Source organism: Passer domesticus, chromosome 3, assembly GCF_036417665.1.
Source record: "Passer domesticus isolate bPasDom1 chromosome 3, bPasDom1.hap1, whole genome shotgun sequence".
Lineage (NCBI taxonomy): Eukaryota > Metazoa > Chordata > Aves > Passeriformes > Passeridae > Passer > Passer domesticus.
In genome coordinates, this window is record NC_087476.1 from 2,158,586 (window position 1) to 2,179,928 (window position 21,343).

A 21,343-nucleotide genomic window follows, 5' to 3' on the forward strand; every position below is an offset into this window, starting at 1 on the left:
GGATGGATGGATGGATGATGGATGGATGGATGATGGATGGATGATGGATGGATGGATGGACGGACGGACGGATGGATGGATGGATGGATGGATGGATGATGGATGGATGGATGGATGGATGGATGGATGGATGGATGATGGATGGATGGATGATGGATGGATGATGGATGGATGGATGGACGGACGGACGGATGGATGGATGGATGGATGGATGGCTGGCTGCTGCCAGCCCTGAGAAATGAGGATTTGAACTCGATTTCAAACACGAGCCCAGGGGCACAAAGAGCAGAATCCCACTGGAACCCACCGGGGTCGGGGACAGTCGTTTCCCGCTTTGGAAATCCGTGGAATGGTGCTGGAGTCTGACACCTGCTCCGGGGCAGATCCCTGCAGGATTTTTGGGATATCCCGGGTTCCTGCCCATCCCTGGGAGCCCAGGAGCAGGATCCAGGGGATTTATGGTGGGCACGATGGATTTGCCACCATGGGATCCTTGAAAACAACGGGAATCCCGTGGGGATGGGAGAGGGAATTGCAGGAAAATCTGGGAAGGACAGCCAGACACTAAAGGTCAAAACTTGATGAAGTTTACTAATTGAACTTTACTAATTAGACAGAGAAAACCTGAGGGATTTGATGGACCTGAGCTCAGAGCCCCACCCGTGACCGTGGAATTCCAGAATCCTGGAATGCTCCGGGCGGGATTCCTGGATCTCAAATCCCATCCCATTCCAACCCAAACACCCTCCATGATCCCGGGGTGCTCCAACCTTTCCTTGGATGCTCCTAGAGATTCTCTGGGAATTCCCAAGCTCCCCTTTCCCTTCTATGCTGGGATTTTTCCCAAAATTTGGAGAGAAGTTTCTCCCTGTGAAAATCCCGCTTCATCCCTGTGCTGGGAAAAGGTCAGGAAGGGAAGGATTTGGGGTGGGAATTCTCCCCTCCCCTCCTTCAGGGTCCTCCAGGCTCCTCCCTTTCCAGCCCCTTCCATGGACATGGAATTTTTCCGCTGTCCCAAACTGCAGGAAAAGCAATTCCTGCAGCCTGGGGTTCCATCTGCTCTGCTGCCTTCCCATCCCATGGAATCCTGGAATTCCAGCCTGCCTTGGGTGGGAATGGCCCTTCAATCCCATCCCATCCCATCCCAATCCCGGCACTTCCTGCTGTCCCAGGCTGCTCCAGCCTTTCCTTGGACACTGCCAGGGATCCAGGGATTCTCTGGCCAGGAATTCCTTCCCCAATCTCCTCTTTTCCAGTGGGATCCATTCCCTGGGTCCTGGCCCTCCATCCCTTTCCCAAATCCCAGCTCTCCTGGATCCCCTTTAGGCTCAGGAATGGAGGATTCCCTGGATCCCTCTCCATGTGAGCATTCCCAGCTCTCCCACCTCAAGGCTCAGGAATGGGCTCCAAGGATTCCCTGGATCCTTCTCCATGTGAGCATTCCCAGCTCTCCCACCTCAAGGCTCAGGAATGGGCTCCAAGGATTCCCTGGATCCTTCTCCATGTGAGCATTCCCAGCTCTCCCACCTCAAGGCTCAGGAATGGGCTCCAAGGATTCCCTGGATCCTTCTCCATGTGAGCATTCCCAGCTCTCCCACCTCAAGGCTCAGGAATGGGCTCTGTGCATTCCCTGGATCCCTCTCCATGTGAGCATTCCCAGCTCTCCCACCTCAAGGCTCAGGAATGGGCTCCAAGGATTCCCTGGATCCTTCTCCATGTGAGCATTCCCAGCTCTCCCACCTCAAGGCTCAGGAATGGGCTCTGTGCATTCCCTGGATCCTTCTCCATGTGAGCATTCCCAGCTCTCCCACCTCAAGGCTCAGGAATGGGCTCTGTGCATTCCCTGGATCCCTCTCCATGTGAGCATTCCCAGCTCTCCCACCTCAAGGCTCAGGAATGGGCTCTGTGCATTCCCTGGATCCCTCTCCATGTGAGCATTCCCAGCTCTCCCACCTCAAGGCTCAGGAATGGGCTCTGTGCATTCCCTGGATCCCTCTCCATGTGAGCATTCCCAGCTCTCCCACCTCAAGGCTCAGGAATGGGCTCCAAGGATTCCCTGGATCCTTCTCCATGTGAGCATTCCCAGCTCTCCCACCTCAAGGCTCAGGAATGGGCTCCAAGGATTCCCTGGATCCTTCTCCATGTGAGCATTCCCAGCTCTCCCACCTCAAGGCTCAGGAATGGGCTCCAAGGATTCCCTGGATCCTTCTCCATGTGAGCATTCCCAGCTCTCCCACCTCAAGGCTCAGGAATGGGCTCTGTGCATTCCCTGGATCCCTCTCCATGTGAGCATTCCCAGCTCTCCCACCTCAAGGCTCAGGAATGGGCTCCAAGGATTCCCTGGATCCTTCTCCATGTGAGCATTCCCAGCTCTCCCACCTCAAGGCTCAGGAATGGGCTCTGTGCATTCCCTGGATCCTTCTCCATGTGAGCATTCCCAGCTCTCCCACCTCAAGGCTCAGGAATGGGCTCTGTGCATTCCCTGGATCCCTCTCCATGTGAGCATTCCCAGCTCTCCCACCTCAAGGCTCAGGAATGGGCTCTGTGCATTCCCTGGATCCCTCTCCAGGTGAGCATTCCCAGCTCTCCCACCTCAAGGCTCAGGAATGGGCTCTGTGCATTCCCTGGATCCTTCTCCAGGTGAGCATTCCCAGCTCTCCCACCTCAAGGCTCAGGAATGGGCTCTGTGCATTCCCTGGATCCCTCTCCATGTGAGCATTCCCAGCTCTCCCACCTCAAGGCTCAGGAATGGGCTCTGTGCATTCCCTGGATCCCTCTCCATGTGAGCATTCCCAGCTCTCCCACCTCAAGGCTCAGGAATGGGCTCTGTGCATTCCCTGGATCCCTCTCCATGTGAGCATTCCCAGCTCTCCCACCTCAAGGCTCAGGAATGGGCTCCAAGGATTCCCTGGATCCTTCTCCATGTGAGCATTCCCAGCTCTCCCACCTCAAGGCTCAGGAATGGGCTCCAAGGATTCCCTGGATCCTTCTCCATGTGAGCATTCCCAGCTCTCCCACCTCAAGGCTCAGGAATGGGCTCCAAGGATTCCCTGGATCCTTCTCCATGTGAGCATTCCCAGCTCTCCCACCTCAAGGCTCAGGAATGGGCTCTGTGCATTCCCTGGATCCCTCTCCATGTGAGCATTCCCAGCTCTCCCACCTCAAGGCTCAGGAATGGGCTCCAAGGATTCCCTGGATCCTTCTCCATGTGAGCATTCCCAGCTCTCCCACCTCAAGGCTCAGGAATGGGCTCTGTGCATTCCCTGGATCCTTCTCCATGTGAGCATTCCCAGCTCTCCCACCTCAAGGCTCAGGAATGGGCTCTGTGCATTCCCTGGATCCCTCTCCATGTGAGCATTCCCAGCTCTCCCACCTCAAGGCTCAGGAATGGGCTCTGTGCATTCCCTGGATCCCTCTCCAGGTGAGCATTCCCAGCTCTCCCACCTCAAGGCTCAGGAATGGGCTCTGTGCATTCCCTGGATCCTTCTCCAGGTGAGCATTCCCAGCTCTCCCACCTCAAGGCTCAGGAATGGGCTCTGTGCATTCCCTGGATCCCTCTCCATGTGAGCATTCCCAGCTCTCCCACCTCAAGGCTCAGGAATGGGCTCTGTGCATTCCCTGGATCCCTCTCCATGTGAGCATTCCCAGCTCTCCCACCTCAAGGCTCAGGAATGGGCTCTGTGCATTCCCTGGATCCCTCTCCATGTGAGCATTCCCAGCTCTCCCACCTCAAGGCTCAGGAATGGGCTCTGTGCATTCCCTGGATCCTTCTCCATGTGAGCATTCCCAGCTCTCCCACCTCAAGGCTCAGGAATGGGCTCTGTGCATTCCCTGGATCCCTCTCCAGGTGAGCATTCCCAGCTCTCCCACCTCAAGGCTCAGGAATGGGCTCTGTGCATTCCCTGGATCCTTCTCCATGTGAGCATTCCCAGCTCTCCCACCTCAAGGCTCAGGAATGGGCTCTGTGCATTCCCTGGATCCCTCTCCATGTGAGCATTCCCAGCTCTCCCACCTCAAGGCTCAGGAATGGGCTCCAAGGATTCCCTGGATCCCTCTCCATGTGAGCATTCCCAGCTCTCCCACCTCAAGGCTCAGGAATGGGCTCTGTGCATTCCCTGGATCCTTCTCCATGTGAGCATTCCCAGCTCTCCCACCTCAAGGCTCAGGAATGGGCTCTGTGCATTCCCTGGATCCTTCTCCATGTGAGCATTCCCAGCCTGGCTCCACAGGAGATGATTTCACCTCCTCGAGCACCAAGAAACCCCTGGAATATTTCCCCTCCCTCCCTGGAACACAGAATAATTTGGTGTTTGCAGCACCGAGGATCCCCCGCACCATCCCGGGAACAATCAGGAACAGAGACAAGAGAACAGCACGAGATGAGAGAGGGGCAATTTCAATAATGGGCTGACCACAGAGGCTCATTATGCAAACGAGGCAGCTGCCGAGTCATGCAAATTAAGATCCACAGAAGCCTCGGAAAGATTTGTGCAGACAGATTTTGTGAAGTCAGTGATTACAGCGCTGTCTGAAATAGGGAGAAATAAAGGTGAGATAATTAATTTTAATCACTGGCCAATCTTTTGAGTGAATCTGCGGAGAACGCTGCTGCATTAAACAAACCTTTAAATCAGAGCTGGCCTCTTAAATAAACTCATTTATTTACATCTACAAGGAGCTACTCCTCCAGCAGAGCCGGGGTCTCCAACACTTTCTCCCTCAGAGAAAAAAAACAGCAACAGCTCTGCTAACAAAGCCTCTCCATTGAACTCTGCTCTCAGACAAAAGCTGGAGATCAAGGACTCAATTACTCACAGCTTCCCAAATCCCAAATCCCACATGGCCAGCGGGGATGGGGATGGCCGGGAGGAGCAGCACAGGTGGGCTCACACCGGGAATGTCACACCTTCAACCTTCCTCTCTGCTCTGCTGGCTTTTGGAGAAGCAGAGAACAGAAAAAGGCAAAAAAAAAATAGCAGGAAGAGGTGCAGGAAGGAGCAGAAGCTGCAAGAAGAGAATCAAAGGCAGAAGAGAAGCGATCACCGGAAAATGTTTAGGAAAGAAGGATCTAAACCAACACAGCCACCCTGAAAAACTGCAAAGAAGGATCTAAACCAACACAGCCACCCCAAAAGATTGGAAAGAAGGATCTAAACCAACTCAGCCACCCTAAAAAAATTGGAAAGAGGATCTAAACCAACTCAACCACCCCAAAACATTGGAAAGAGGATCTAAACCAACTCAACCACCCCAAAAAATTGGAAGGAAGGATCTAAACCAACTCATCCACCCTGAAAAACAAGAAAGAAGGCTCTAAACCAACTCAGCCACCCCAAAAGATTGGAAAGAAGGCTCTAAACCAACTCAGCCACCCCAAAAGATTGGAAAGAAGGCTCTAAACCAACTCAGCCACCCCAAAAGATTGGAAAGAAGGATCCAAACCAACTCAGCCACTCCAAAAGATTGGAAAGAAGGATCTAAACCGACTCAGCCACCCCAAAAGATTGTAAAGAAGGATCTAAACCAATCTATCCACCCATAAAACTGGAAAGAAGGATCTAAACCAACACAGCCACCCCAAAAAATTGGACAGAAGGATCTAAACCAACTCAGTCACCCCATAAAACTGGAAAGAAGGCTCTAAACCAACTCAGCCACCCCAAAAGATTGGACAGAAGGATCTAAACCAATTAAACCACCCAAAAAAATTGGAAAGAAGGATCTAAACCAACCCATCCACTCCATAAAATTGGAAAGAAATATCTAAACCAACTCAGCCACCCCACAAGATTGCCCACAAGATTGCCTGCAGGACATTCCAGCACACTCCAGCCCTGGAAGTGTCCCAGGCCAGGCTGGGATTCCCCCTGGCCCAGTGGAAGCTGTCCCTGGCCACGGCAGGGAGGGGCTTTGAGGCCCCTTCCTGCCCCAACCATCCAGGATTTTGGGATTCCTGAAGGCAAAGATGGAATAAATAATGGGGGAGTTCATATTACTGCTGTTGGCAATGGGCTGGATTCCAATTCCCACAAAAAGTGGTGCTCCAAACCCAAATCCAGCACGGTGAGTGGTCACAGCTGGGCAGGGCAAGCTGCTCATCCTCCCTTGGCCTATCCCAAAAAAAACCCAAAACCAAAACAAACCTGCAAACATTTGCAAACTTAATCATTTCAGTTTGAAAAGACCTCCAGGATCATGGAGTCCAACCACCTCCTGGCACTGCCAAGGCCACCATTGAGCCGTGTCCCCAAGTGCCACATCCATTTTAAATCCCTCCACCGCTGCCCTGGGCAGCTTTCCAGGCAGGAATTGTTCCCAACATCCAACCTGAACCCATTTCCTCTCATCCTCACCCTGTTCCCTGTGAGAAATCCTGATCCCACCTGGCTGTCCTCTCCTGTCAGGGAATTCCAGAGAGGAAAATTCCCTTTTCTCCAGGCTGAGCCCCTTGCCCAGCTCCCTCAGCTGCTCCTGGGGCTCCAAACCCTTCCCTGGACATGCTGCAGCCCCTCCGTGTCCTTGGAGGACAGAAATGTCCTTAGAAAAGACCCTCAGAGTCCTCTGGGAAGACTGGAATGTTTGGAGGGGTGAGTGAGAAAAATCAAGAATTTTAATCAGCGACCAAATGAGTCCTGGGTGAGGAAAGTTCCTGGTCTTGGGGAAGAGCGAAGATTGGGAAGATCCAGCACCTCAAACAGATCTAACATGTCATAAATAAACCCTTTTTGGTGCCCTTGAGCAGCAGCAGCACGGGCCTGGGTGTCCCTGCTCAGTGACATCCTTAAATGTAGAAATAAGCCCCAAAATGACCCCGCAGGTTTCTGAAGGGAAAACTGTCACTATAACCCAGGAGGATCTCCTCCAACACATCCTCACCCATTACTTAAATCACCTCCTTGATCTCGATCTTTACCAGCCCTGCTTTATCACAGGGCAGCCTGTGAAACACAGCCAGCAAGAATTCATTCAGCAGCCACAATTCCCCGTGAATAAACCCAGAATCAGGGAATATTCTGACAAAGCAGGCGGCTTCTTACTCAGCTGACATGTTTCAAAAGCTGCAGGTTTGATGATTGCCCAGAGCAGGCGTTTCTGAAAGCTCAAATGCCAATTATTTGACTTTATGCTGCTCCCTTTTTATTACAACATTTTTATTACAACATTTCAGTGCTTGCTTTATCACCAGCACCAGGACTACGACAGAGCAGTTTGGTTTCTTAGCAGCCAAGGTTCAAGCTTTCAACTCCTGAAAAAAGTTACTAAAAATACAACCATTTATTGACTAAAACACCATTTTCCACTTCTGATAAGATAACAGTATCTATGCCTGCTAAAAGATTAGGGAGAACAACTTTTTTCCTTCACGAGATGCCACCGACAGACAATTCTGCTCCCTCCTGCTGTGTCACTTGGTTTAAAACACAAAATGGGATTCTTTCTGAGGCAAAAACCCTAAAACACATCAGTTTTCTACTCTTTCTCAGCATTTTTACCACATTTTAACTCCAAGGAATGGGTCTACCACCCAAAATCCCTTTGAAAAAAAGGCAAAATATGAGCAGAAGTGGTTCAGTTCAGACACACTTCAGGACTCATCCATTGTGAGGTAGAAAAACTAGAATACACTTGTTTTCTCCTCTTTCTCAGTGTTTTTACCACATTTTGACTCCAAGGAATGGCTCTGCCACCCAAAATCCCTTTGAAAAAAAGGCCCAACATGAGCAGGAGTGGCTCGGTTCAGAGACACTTCAGGCCTGACCCGTTCTGAGACCCATCAGGCCTAATCCATTCTGAGGTAAAAACCCCACAACACACCAGTTTATTTGCTCTTTCTCAATGTTTTTATCACATTTTAACCCCCATGGAATGGCTCTGCTACCAAAAATCCCTCCCAAGAAGAAAAGGCAGAGAATGAGCACAAGTGGCTCAGTTCAAAGATACTTCAGGCCTGACCCATTCTGAGGTAAAAAACCTAAAACACATCGGTTTTATTCTCCTTCACAATGTTTTGATCATATTTTAACACATCAAACACACCCATCTCCTTCTCTTTCTCAGTATTTTTACCACATTTTAACTCCAAGGAATGGCTCTACCACCCAAAATCCCTTTGAAAAAAAGGCAAAATGTGAATGGAAGTGGCCCAGTTCAGACACACTTCAGGCCTCATGCATTCTGAGGTAGAAAACCTAGAATACACTTTGTTTTCTCCTCTTTCTCAGTGTTTTTACCACATTTTGACTCCAAGGAATGGCTCTGCCACCCAAAATCCCTCTGAAAAAAAGGCCCAACATGAGCAGGAGTGGCTCGGTTCAGAGACACTTCAGGCCTGACCCATTCTGAGACCCATCCGGCCTAATCCATTCTGAGGTAAAAACCCCACAACACACCAGTTTATTTTCTCTTTCTCAATGTTTTTATCACATTTTAACTCCCATAGAATGGCTCTGCTACCAAAAATCCCTCCCAAGAAGAAAAGACAGCGAATGAGCACAAGTGGCTCAGTTCAAAGATACTTCAGGCCTGACCCATTCTGAGGTAAAAAACCTAAAACACATCTGTTTTATTCTCCTTCACAATGTTTTGATCATATTTTAACACATCAAACACACCCGTTTCCTTCTCTTTTTCAGTATTTTTATCACATTTTAACTCCAAGGAATGGCTCTGCCACCCCAAAACCTTTGGAAAAAAGGCCCAACATGAGCAGAAGTGACTCAGTTCACAGACACTTCAGGCCTAATCCATTCTGAGGTAAAAAAACTAAACCACACCAGTTATTTTCTCTTTTTCAGGATTTTTACCACATTTTAACCCCCAAGGAATGGATCTACCATCCAAAATTCCTCCCAAGAAGAAAAGGCACAGCATGAGCACAAGTGGCTCAGTTCAGAGACACTTCAGGCCTCATCCATTCTGAGGTAAAAACCCTACAACACACGGAGTTTGTTTCTTTCACAATTTTTTTATCACATTTTAACTCAAACATCCCCGTTTCCTTCTCTTTCTCAGTATTTTTACCACGTTTTAACCCCCAAGGAGTTGCACTACCACCCAAAAACCCAAGGAAAAAATGGCACAGCTCGAGCACAAGTGGCTCAGTTCAGACACTCTTCAGGCCTAATAATTCTGAGGTAAAAAACCTAGAACACACCTGTTTTTTACTCTTTTTCAGTATTTTTACCACAGTTTAACCGCAAGGAATGGCTGTGCCACCCAAAATCGCTCCCAAGAGGAAAAGGCCCAGCACGAGCACAAGTGGCTCAGTTCAGACAGACACATTTCAGGCCCAATTCGTTCTGAGGTAAAAAAAAACCTAAAACCCACCTGTTTACTCTCTTTTTTCTTGTCTTTACCAAGTTTTAACCCCATGGAATGGCTCTACCACCGAAAACCCTTGGAAAAAAGGCCCAGCATGAGCACAATTGGCTCAGTTCAGACTTGCGGCCTAATCCACTCTGAGGTAAAAATCCTACAACACACGAGTTATTTTCTCTTTCCTAGTATTTTCACCACATTTCAACCCCAAGGAATGGCTCTGCCACCCAAAAACCCAAGGAAAAATGGCCCAGCACAAGCCCTAGTGTCACAATTCAGACACACTTCAAGGCTAATCTATTCTGAGGTAAAAACCCCCAAACCACACCAGTTTCCTTCTCTTTTTATTTTTCTTTCTCAGTATTTTTACCAAGTTTTAACTCCATGGAATGGCTCTACCACTGAAAATCCTTGGGAAAAATGCCCAGAACGAGCACAAGTGGCTCAGTTCAGAGACACTTCAGGCCTCATCCATTCTGAGGTAAAAATCCTACAACACAAGAGTTATTTTCTCTTTCCTAGTATTTTTACCACATTTCAACCCCAAGGAATGGCTCTGCCACCCAAAATCCCTTAACAAAGATTTTCTTAAGAAGAAAATGCACAGCACAAGTAGCTCAGTTCAGACACACTTCAGGCCTAATCCACTCTGAGGTAAAAACCCCAAACCACACCCGTTTCCTTCTCTTTATATTTTTCTTTCTCAGTATTTTTACCAAGTTTTAACTCCAATGAATGGCTCTACCACTGAAAACCCTTGGAATAAAGGCCCAGAACGAGCACAAATGGCTCAGTTCAGAGACACTTCAGGCCTCATGCATTCTGAGGTAAAAATCCTACAATACAAGAGTTATTTTCTCTTTCCTAGTATTTTTACCACATTTCAATCCCAAGGAATGGCTCTGCCACCCAAAATCCCTTAACAAAGATTTTCTTAAGAAGAAAATGCACAGCACAAGTAGCTCAGTTCAGACACACTTCAGGCCTAATCCACTCTGAGGTAAAAACCCCAAACCACACCCGTTTCCTTCTCTTTATATTTTTCTTTCTCAGTATTTTTACCAAGTTTTAACTCCAATGAATGGCTCTACCACTGAAAACCCTTGGAATAAAGGCCCAGAACGAGCACAAATGGCTCAGTTCAGAGACACTTCAGGCCTCATGCATTCTGAGGTAAAAATCCTACAATACAAGAGTTATTTTCTCTTTCCTAGTATTTTTACCACATTTCAATCCCAAGGAATGGCTCTGCCACCCAAAAACCCAAGGAAAATTGGCCCAGCACAAGCCCTAGTGTCACAATTCAGACACACTTCAAGGCTAATCTATTCTGAGGTAAAAACCCCCAAACCACACCAGTTTCCTTCTATTTTTATTTTTCTTTCTCAGTATTTTTACCAAGTTTTAACTGAAAACCCTTGGAAAAAAGGCACAACATGAGCACAAGTGGCTCAGTTCAGAGACACTTCAGGCCTGATCCAAGCAGGACGTTTGCATGGACTAATTAACCGCCTGGCTGTAACGAGGAGCAGAAATAGAGGCTGCTGGAGAGGGAAGAGTGGTTTGGTTTATTTTTATTTCCCTCACAGCTTCCATCAAGGACCTCTGGGCAAGGTCTGGAGGGATCCTGCCACTCCTGACAAGCAGGCCGGAGCCGCGCTCCGCTCCTGCCATGCTGGGCTGATAAATGCGTAATTATCCCAAAAGCCATAATCACTGCCTGCTCTCAGACACATCCAAGCAGGTCCTGTCTTAGCTCAGGAAGCAAAAAAACCCGAAAAACAACAAAAAAAGGACATTGAACAAAAAAACCACCCTGACAAGACCTCACACTGCTGGGTTTTTCGAGCCTGCGGTGTTTTCTGAGCTCCCATCCATCAAGTTCGAGGCAACAGCAATTTAGAGAAGTTTTGTCGTTTTTTTTCAGCAACAAATTATTAGCCAGCTGTAACTGCAAACACCAGGATTAATTAACATATGCTGGAGTGAAATATTTCCAACAAGGAAAATGCGTGGCTGGAACAGGAGCTGAGTTGCGACCTCTTTGTCTTTTACCCACCCCCATTAAAAGAATAAATGTTTAGAGGGGTGGAAAAAAAAAACCCAAACAAGGATTATTTAGGCAAAGCAGTGCTTATCTCCTCCTCCCTTATGTGAGCCCTCTGCTTTTCCCAGTGAGCAGAGCCAAATTACAGTTTGGAAATGATGGCTTCATGCTTTTCCCAGCAGCAACACGAGGTCCCAGATTCCTCACACCGAAATTTAGGGAGACCTGAGTCTGGAATTGCACTCCCCGATGCTTTTAGTGGTTGTGGTGTCTTTCAGGATCAGTTCCCACTGGATATTTTTCCCAAGAATTGTGTTTGGTCACTCTCAGCCTGAACATGGAAATTATTCCTTTGGATTTAATTCCCCTTTCACCAACAGCTCTTGTTGTGTCAGAGAAAAATCAACATTTATCCTTCTTTTCTCTGTGCCACCCAGGACCACATAAATCTCTATTATATCTCCCTCAAATATCTTTTCCCTGCTTCCACAGCATCATTTTCCTCCTCCTGGTTTTTAAAGGGAAGAAATGAGCAAGGTTCAAGCTGTGAACGAGGCACCATTTCCCAGTTTCCTCTCTATTCCCATCACTGCAATTCCTCACACTGAGCTGGTTTTTTAACTAACACCAAGCACCAGGGCTGTGTTTTTCACAGTTATCAACTAAAACTTTAAAATCTTATTCCTGAGTGGCATCAGCCAGCTTGGAGATCGTTGTTCTGTAAAAAAAAAAAAATTAAAAAAAAATAAAAAGGGAAAAATCTTTTTTATAAATGTAAATATTTTTAAATATGTGAAATTTTTTTCTCGTGCCCTTTCACAACAGGTCAAAATAACCTGCTCCAGCACAGGGACACCACTAATGACCTCCCTCTGCTGTGTTAATTGATCATTTAATCCATCTCTTCTGCATGCAGAACCTCCACTCTTGTTCCTGCAATCCTGTGAAGGGTTTTTACAAATCCAAAGTCACAGAGATTTGTGAACTGCTTGAGAGAAAGCCACAACCCCAATGTGTTGTTGAAAGCGTTTCTGGTAGCCAGAGGGCAGGAATTCATCTGCCACACGCCGGGAACAAGAACCTCTCAGTACTCCATCTACGTAAAGAGGGAGGTGCTCTGGGCTTTTTGCAGCTGAACAAAACAAAATCTTGTCCTGATAAATACAAGCGAGCCCTGACACATCAGCTAAATGCATTTTGTAATGTGTCTGGAAGAGGAGAACACGCAGGGCGCTTGTAAAATGTCCCATATTCCATTTATCAGGTGAGGAGGGCTCACGCTTTGCTTCACCACGAGGCAAATCTCAGATCAAGATGTGAATGTCAGGGAAAAAACCCAACAGTTCATCTTGGAGATGAGAAATTCAGCACAGCACTGATCATCCCAGCTTGCACAAAGAGATCCAAGAGGGGGTGAAACCATGGGATGGTTTCAAGCAGACATCCCACAGCTCCTGTCCTTGCTCCCATCTCCCTGAACTCCCACTAGCAGCACTTGGCAATGACAGCCACAGAGAAGAAGCCAAAAAGTCATCCTGAGAGATGTGACAAAGCCATAAAAAGGAACAAAAAGGTTCAGAGGATCAGGAGTGTGAAGCCCTGTGAAGATCTGGACCTGCTGTAGGTGAGGGTGATGTTTCCTGTGCCAGCCTGCAGCTCCCCCCGATCCAGAATCACAGAATTGGGAATTTTTTAAGCTTGGAAAAGCCCTTTAGGCCCAACCAGCAGTGCCAAGCCCAGCACCCACCCCTGTCCCAAGCACTTGTGAACTGATTTATTTCTAAAAGTAGCAACCAGCCCTGCCAGGCTGAAACTGGGAAAAATCCCATTTGTGAGGGATAACAACCCAAGCAGGATGATTTCCCAAAACTGTGATGCAGAAGGAGAGCTGGGAACAAAGCAATGCTCAGCACAAAGAGAGAAAATTGATGTTTGGAGCCCTGGCGTTTCAGACAGAACCAAATGCCTTTCGCAGGAACAATTTGGGGATTTCACAGAATCTCACAACCACAGAGCAGTCTGGGCTGGAAGGGACCTTAAAGCTCATCCTGCATGGGCAGGGACACCTTCCACTGCTCCGGGTGCTCCAAGCCCTGCCCAGCCTGGCCTGGAACACTTTTAGGGGTGAGGCAGCCACAGCTCCTGTGGGAAAACTGAGCCAGGGCCTGGCCCTGCCAGGGCAGAGCAATCCAAGGGGCAATTCCTGTGCCAGGGCCTGGCCCTGCCAGGGCAGAGCAATCCAAGGGGTAATTCCTGTGCCAGGGGCTGGCCCTGCCAGGGCAGAGCAATCCAAGGGGCAATTCCTGTGCCAGGGGCTGGCCCTGCCAGGGCAGAGCAATCCAAGGGGCAATTCCTGTGCCAGGGCAGAGCAATCCAAGGGGTAATTCCTGTGCCAGGGCAGAGCAATCCAAGGGGTAATTCCTGTGCCAGGGCCTGGCCCTGCCAGGGCAGAGCAATCCAAGGGGTAATTCCTGTGCCAGGGCAGAGCAATCCAAGGGGCAATTCCTGTGCCAGGGCCTGGCCCTGCCAGGGCAGAGCAATCCAAGGAGCAATTCCTGTGCCAGGGCAGAGCAATCCAAGGGGCAATTCCTGTGCCAGGGCCTGGCCCTGCCAGGGCAGAGCAATCCAAGGAGCAATTCCTGTGCCAGGGCAGAGCAATCCAAGGGGCAATTCCTGTGCAGCAATCCAGGATGAACACTCAGAAGTGTCTCCTTGCTTTGAGCATCTCCTTCCAGGGAGTGAAAAGCAGGAGGTCTGCTCAGTATTTCATTTTGTTCTCTAGTCCCTCAGCTTTGCCAGCTCTTCACCTCAGTGACACACTCTCAGCCTGGTGGAAAACTTCGCCATGAGGAGATGCCCAAGATTTGCCCTTGATTTTTCTCATTTTTGCTGTGCAATTACTTCAGGAATAACTTGGCAAAAAAACCAACCCCATTCTGCTGCCTGCTGCCAAATCAATACAATCAACCATTAGGTCATAACTATAAAGAAAGTTTCCCAGGGAATAGTCAATACTGAGTTGCAGGCGTGGGCTAACAAAGGATGCAGGAAGAAAAAGATTTAAAAAAAAATAAAAATCCTTACATCTGAAATTACGGAAGAAACGACACGACAACCTCTTTTATTAAATCCGCCCTGAAATTGGAGTTTTTTCTTGCTGTGCTTGATGAGAGAGACGGTGCTGGGTGAGACTGACACGGACTCTGAAAAAACCCAGCTCCAATTCCAGCTCTGATACCAGAATCTGACAAAACCCAGCTCCAATTCCAGCTCTGATACCAGAATCTGACAAAACCCAGCTCCAATTCCAGCTCTGACACCAGAATCTGACAAAACCCAGCTCCAATTCCAGCTCTGATAGCAGAATCTGAAAACACCCAGCTCCAATTCCAGCTCTGATACCAGAATCTGACAAATCCCAGCTCCAATTCCAGCTCTGATACCAGAATCTGACAAAACCCAGCTCCAATTCCAGCTCTGATACCAGAATCTGAAAACACCCAGCTCCAATTCCAGCTCTGATACCAGAATCTGAATAAACCCAGCTCCAATTCCAGCTCTGATACCAGAATCTGAATAAACCCAGCTCCAATTCCAGCTCTGACACCAGAATCTGACAAAACCCAGCTCCAATTCCAGCTCTGATACCAGAATCTGAAAACACCCAGCTCCAATTCCAGCTCTGATACCAGAATCTGAAAACACCCAGCTCCAATTCCAGCTCTGATACCAGAATCTGAACAAACCCAGCTCCAATTCCAGCTCTGATACCAGAATCTGAAAACACCCAGCTCCAATTCCAGCTCTGATACCAGAATCTGAACAAACCCAGCTCCAATTCCAGCTCTGATTCCAGAATCTGAACAAACCCAGCTCCAATTCCAGCTCTGATTCCAGAATCTGAAAACACCCAGCTCCAATTCCAGCTCTGATACCAGAATCTGACAAATCCCAGCTCCAATTCCAGCTCTGGTACCAGAATCTGACAAAACCCAGCTCCAATTCCAGCTCTGATACCAGAATCTGACAAAACCCAGCTCCAATTCCAGCTCTGATACCAGAATCTGACAAAACCCAGCTCCAATTCCAGCTCTGATACCAGAATCTGACAAATCCCAGCTCCAATTCCAGCTCTGGTACCAGAATCTGACAAATCCCAGCTCCAATTCCAGCTCTGATACCAGAATCTGACAAATCCCAGCTCCAATTCCAGCTCTGGTACCAGAATCTGACAAATCCCAGCTCCAATTCCAGCTCTGGTACCAGAATCTGACAAAACCCAGCTCCAATTCCAGCTCTGATACCAGAATCTGACAAATCCCAGCTCCAATTCCAGCTCTGGTACCAGAATCTGACAAATCCCAGCTCCAATTCCAGCTCTGGTACCAGAATCTGACAAATCCCAGCTCCAATTCCAGCTCTGGTACCAGAATCTGAACAAACCCAGCTCCAATTCCAGCTCTGACACCAGAATCTGACAAAACCCAGCTCCAATTCCAGCTCTGATACCAGAATCTGACAAAACTCAGCTCCAATTCCAGCTCTGATACCAGAATCTGAAAAATCCCACCTCCAATTCCAGCTCTGATACCAGAATCTGAACAAACCCAGCTCCAATTCCAGCTCTGATACCAGAATCTGACAAAACCCAGCTCCAATTCCAGCTCTGATACCAGAATCTGACAAACCCAGCTCCAATTCCAGCTCTGATACCAGAATCTGACAAATCCCAGCTCCAATTCCAGCTCTGATACCAGAATCTGACAAAACCCAGCTCCAATTCCAGCTCTGATACCAGAATCTGAACAAACCCAGCTCCAATTCCAGCTCTGATACCAGAATCTGACAAAACCCAGCTCCAATTCCAGCTCTGATACCAGAATCTGAACAAACCCAGCTCCAATTCCAGCTCTGATACCAGAATCTGACAAACCCAGCTCCAATTCCAGCTCTGACACCAGAATCTGAAAAAACCCAGCTCCAATTCCAGCTCTGATACCAGAATCTGAACAAACCCAGCTCTGATACCAGAATCTGAAAACACCCAGCTCCAATTCCAGCTCTGATACCAGAATCTGACAAATCCCAGCTCCAATTCCAGCTCTGATACCAGAATCTGACAAAACCCAGCTCCAATTCCAGCTCTGATACCAGAATCTGACAAAACCCAGCTCCAGTTCCAGCTCTGATACCAGAATCTGACAAAACCCAGCTCCAGTTCCAGCTCTGATACCAGAATCTGACAAAACCCAGCTCCAATTCCAGCTCTGATACCAGAATCTGAACAAACCCAGCTCCAATTCCAGCTCTGATACCAGAATCTGAACAAACCCAGCTCCAATTCCAGCTCTGATACCAGAATCTGACAAATCCCAGCTCCAATTCCAGCTCTGATACCAGAATCTGACAAATCCCAGCTCCAATTCCAGCTCTGATACCAGAATCTGAATAAACCCAGCTCCAATTCCAGCTCTGATACCAGAATCTGAAAACACCCAGCTCCAATTCCAGCTCTGATACCAGAATCTGACAAATCCCAGCTCCAATTCCAGCTCTGATACCAGAATCTGAACAAACCCAGCTCCAATTCCAGCTCTGATACCAGAATCTGACAAAACCCAGCTCCAATTCCAGCTCTGATACCAGAATCTGAATAAACCCAGCTCCAATTCCAGCTCTGATACCAGAATCTGAAAACACCCAGCTCCAATTCCAGCTCTGATACCAGAATCTGACAAATCCCAGCTCCAATTCCAGCTCTGATACCAGAATCTGAACAAACCCAGCTCCAATTCCAGCTCTGATACCAGAATCTGAAAACACCCAGCTCCAATTCCAGCTCTGATACCAGAATCTGACAAATCCCAGCTCCAATTCCAGCTCTGATACCAGAATCTGACAAATCCCAGCTCCAATTCCAGCTCTGATACCAGAATCTGAACAAACCCAGCTCCAATTCCAGCTCTGATACCAGAATCTGAACAAACCCAGCTCCAATTCCAGCTCTGATACCAGAATCTGAACAAACCCAGCTCTGATACCAGAATCTGAAAACACCCAGCTCCAATTCCAGCTCTGATACCAGAATCTGACAAATCCCAGCTCCAATTCCAGCTCTGATACCAGAATCTGAAAACACCCAGCTCCAGTTCCAGCTCTGATACCAGAATCTGAAAACACCAGCTCCAATTCCAGCTCTGATACCAGAATCTGACAAATCCCAGCTCCAATTCCAGCTCTGATACCAGAATCTGAAAACACCCAGCTCCAATTCCAGCTCTGATACCAGAATCTGACAAATCCCAGCTCCAATTCCAGCTCTGATACCAGAATCTGAACAAACCCAGCTCCAATTCCAGCTCTGATAGCAGAATCTGAATAAACCCAGCTCCAATTCCAGCTCTGATACCAGAATCTGAAAACACCCAGCTCCAGTTCCAGCTCTGATACCAGAATCTGACAAACCCAGCTCCAATTCCAGCTCTGATACCAGAATCTGAATAAACCCAGCTCCAATTCCAGCTCTGATACCAGAATCTGACAAACCCAGCTCCAATTCCAGCTCTGATACCAGAATCTGACAAATCCCAGCTCCAATTCCAGCTCTGGTACCAGAATCTGAATAAACCCAGCTCCAGTTCCAGCTCTGATACCAGAATCTGAACAAACCCAGCTCCAATTCCAGCTCTGATACCAGAATCTGACAAACCCAGCTCCAATTCCAGCTCTGATACCAGAATCTGACAAACCCAGCTCCAATTCCAGCTCTGATACCAGAATCTGAAAACACCCAGCTCCAATTCCAGCTCTGATACCAGAATCTGAAAACACCCAGCTCCAATTCCAGCTCTGATTCCAGAATCTGAAAACACCCAATTCCAGCTCTGATACCAGAATCTGACAAATCCCAGCTCCAATTCCAGCTCTGATACCAGAATCTGAACAAACCCAGCTCCAATTCCAGCTCTGATACCAGAATCTGACAAAACCCAGCTCCAATTCCAGCTCTGATACCAGAATCTGAACAAACCCAGCTCCAATTCCAGCTCTGACACCAGAATCTGAAAAAACCCAGCTCCAATTCCAGCTCTGATACCAGAATCTGAACAAACCCAGCTCTGATACCAGAATCTGAAAACACCCAGCTCCAATTCCAGCTCTGATACCAGAATCTGACAAATCCCAGCTCCAATTCCAGCTCTGATTCCAGAATCTGAACAAACCCAGCTCCAATTCCAGCTCTGATACCAGAATCTGACAAATCCCAGCTCCAATTCCAGCTCTGATACCAGAATCTGACAAATCCCAGCTCCAATTCCAGCTCTGATACCAGAATCTGAAAACACCCAGCTCCAATTCCAGCTCTGATACCAGAATCTGACAAAACCCAGCTCCAATTCCAGCTCTGATACCAGAATCTGACAAATCCCAGCTCCAATTCCAGCTCTGATACCAGAATCTGACAAATCCCAGCTCCAATTCCAGCTCTGATACCAGAATCTGAACAAACCCAGCTCCAATTCCAGCTCTGATACCAGAATCTGAACAAACCCAGCTCCAATTCCAGCTCTGATACCAGAATCTGACAAATCCCAGCTCCAATTCCAGCTCTGATACCAGAATCTGACAAATCCCAGCTCCAATTCCAGCTCTGATACCAGAATCTGAACAAACCCAGCTCCAATTCCAGCTCTGATACCAGAATCTGAACAAACCCAGCTCCAATTCCAGCTCTGATACCAGAATCTGAAAACACCCAGCTCCAATTCCAGCTCTGATACCAGAATCTGACAAATCCCAGCTCCAATTCCAGCTCTGATACCAGAATCTGAACAAACCCAGCTCCAATTCCAGCTCTGATACCAGAATCTGAACAAACCCAGCTCCAATTCCAGCTCTGATACCAGAATCTGAACAAACCCAGCTCCAATTCCAGCTCTGATACCAGAATCTGAACAAACCCAGCTCCAATTCCAGCTCTGATACCAGAATCTGACAAATCCCAGCTCCAATTCCAGCTCTGATACCAGAATCTGAACAAACCCAGCTCCAATTCCAGCTCTGATACCAGAATCTGACAAATCCCAGCTCCAATTCCAGCTCTGATACCAGAATCTGACAAATCCCAGCTCCAATTCCAGCTCTGATACCAGAATCTGACAAAACCCAGCTCCAATTCCAGCTCTGATACCAGAATCTGAATAAACCCAGCTCCAATTCCAGCTCTGATACCAGAATCTGACAAATCCCAGCTCCAATTCCAGCTCTGATACCAGAATCTGACAAAACCCAGCTCCAATTCCAGCTCTGATACCAGAATCTGAACAAACCCAGCTCCAGTTCCAGCTCTGATACCAGAATCTGAACAAACCCAGCTCCAATTCCAGCTCTGATACCAGAATCTGACAAAACCCAGCTCCAATTCCAGCTCTGATACCAGAATCTGAACAAACCCAGCTCCAATTCCAGCTCTGATATCGACTCACTGCGGCCTAAGGAAAATTGTGTATTTTTAAAAACAACCACTTCTCATCTGTTCCTGAGGAAAATCACCCCCAACTCAATGCCCTCCAAGTGCTGCTGCATAAATGGAAGTGTCCAGCCCATCCCTTTTGCTTTTGAGTTTCTTTATGCACCTCTGAAATGAGACTGAGCTCGTCCCCGTCTGACTCCGTCAGAGAAAACATTTAGCTCGAGGAAGGAAAGCAGCTTGATTGCTGCTTTGAGGAAACGAAGGAATTATATCCATAAAATCATAAAGAGAGCTAATAAAAAGCAGCCATCAGCCAGAACTGCCAGTGGAGAGCCGTGCTTTAGCTCAATCTTGCCAAAGCAAGTCCCTCACCTATGAAAACTGCACTCCAAAAAGTGAAAAATGTCCAAATCCTCACAAAAAAAAGCTCCAGGAACTCCTGGTGCCCTGGCCCTGCTCCCTCCTGGAGAGCCCCAAGGTGCCCACAGCTCCTCCTCACGGGCACGGGGCTGGAAGGAGCTGAGCTTCAAGGGCCTGGCCAAGCTGATTTTATGGTTTTACTCAACTTTTAATGGTGGTTGAGTCATTGTTTGGGAGATGATTTCAGCTTTTAGCTGCTGCAGTCGTTGGGAGCTGCATCATCCCCGGGCACAGCCATCCCTCACGGCTCCAGGGACGATGTGCTGTCCCCAGGAGCAACTTCCTGGCATGGGCTGAGGTGAAACATTCCCTGTCAGGGCTAAAAAACCCCCTCAAAATGGCACGAGCTGGATTTCAGTCAGAAATACAGAGAGAGGAGACAGCCAAAGGTCACCTGTGTGTTCCCAGAGCTGGGGAAAAGCAGAGATGGTGGTGCTGTCCCAAAGGAACAAGTGACAGGAACGGCCCCAAGCTGTGGTTTAGATTGGATATCAGGAACAATTCCATCCCTGGAAGGGCTGGAACAAGCTGCCCAGGGCAGTGGTGGAGTCACCACGCCTGGGAGTGCTCAAAACCATGGATGTGGCACTTTGGGGACGTGGTTCAGTGCTGCTGGACTTGATGGCCTTAAAGATCCTTTCTAAAATTAATTATTCCATGATCTGGAAAAGAGAATGGAACCAAACTCTGCAAGACACAGGAGCATCTTCCATAAAGCAAGGACAGGCAGGAGCTCAGGGAGCCAGAAATGGGAATTGGAGGTGGAATCTGCTCCTGTCCCAGCCCTAGGGGTGGGATCCTCTCACCTCCCGTGGCAGCCAGAGCTGACTGCACCTCTGCAAGGGCTCACCAGGAACACTGAGCAGAGCTCTGAACCCACACCTCCCCCCAGAGCTGCCTGAGAAAAATGAGAGGTTTTTTCTAAGGAACAAATTCCCACGGATTTCTGAATTTTCAGAGCGGCGCACAAACAAAAAAAGAGACAAAGCAGGCAAAGGCTGCGCAGAGAGAGTTGAAAAACCAGGTCGTGGCACAAGGCAAGGCCCAGACAGAGGCTGAGCAATCCAAGGCTGCACAAACGCCTC

At 48.2% G+C, this 21,343-nt stretch overlaps 1 protein-coding gene across 1 annotated transcript in view; it reads right to left on the minus strand.

The window, feature by feature from the left end:
• ELP3 (elongator acetyltransferase complex subunit 3) overlaps positions 1–21,343 on the minus strand; it is a 159,287-nt gene that overhangs the window by 102,698 nt on the left and 35,246 nt on the right. The window lies entirely within an intron of this gene.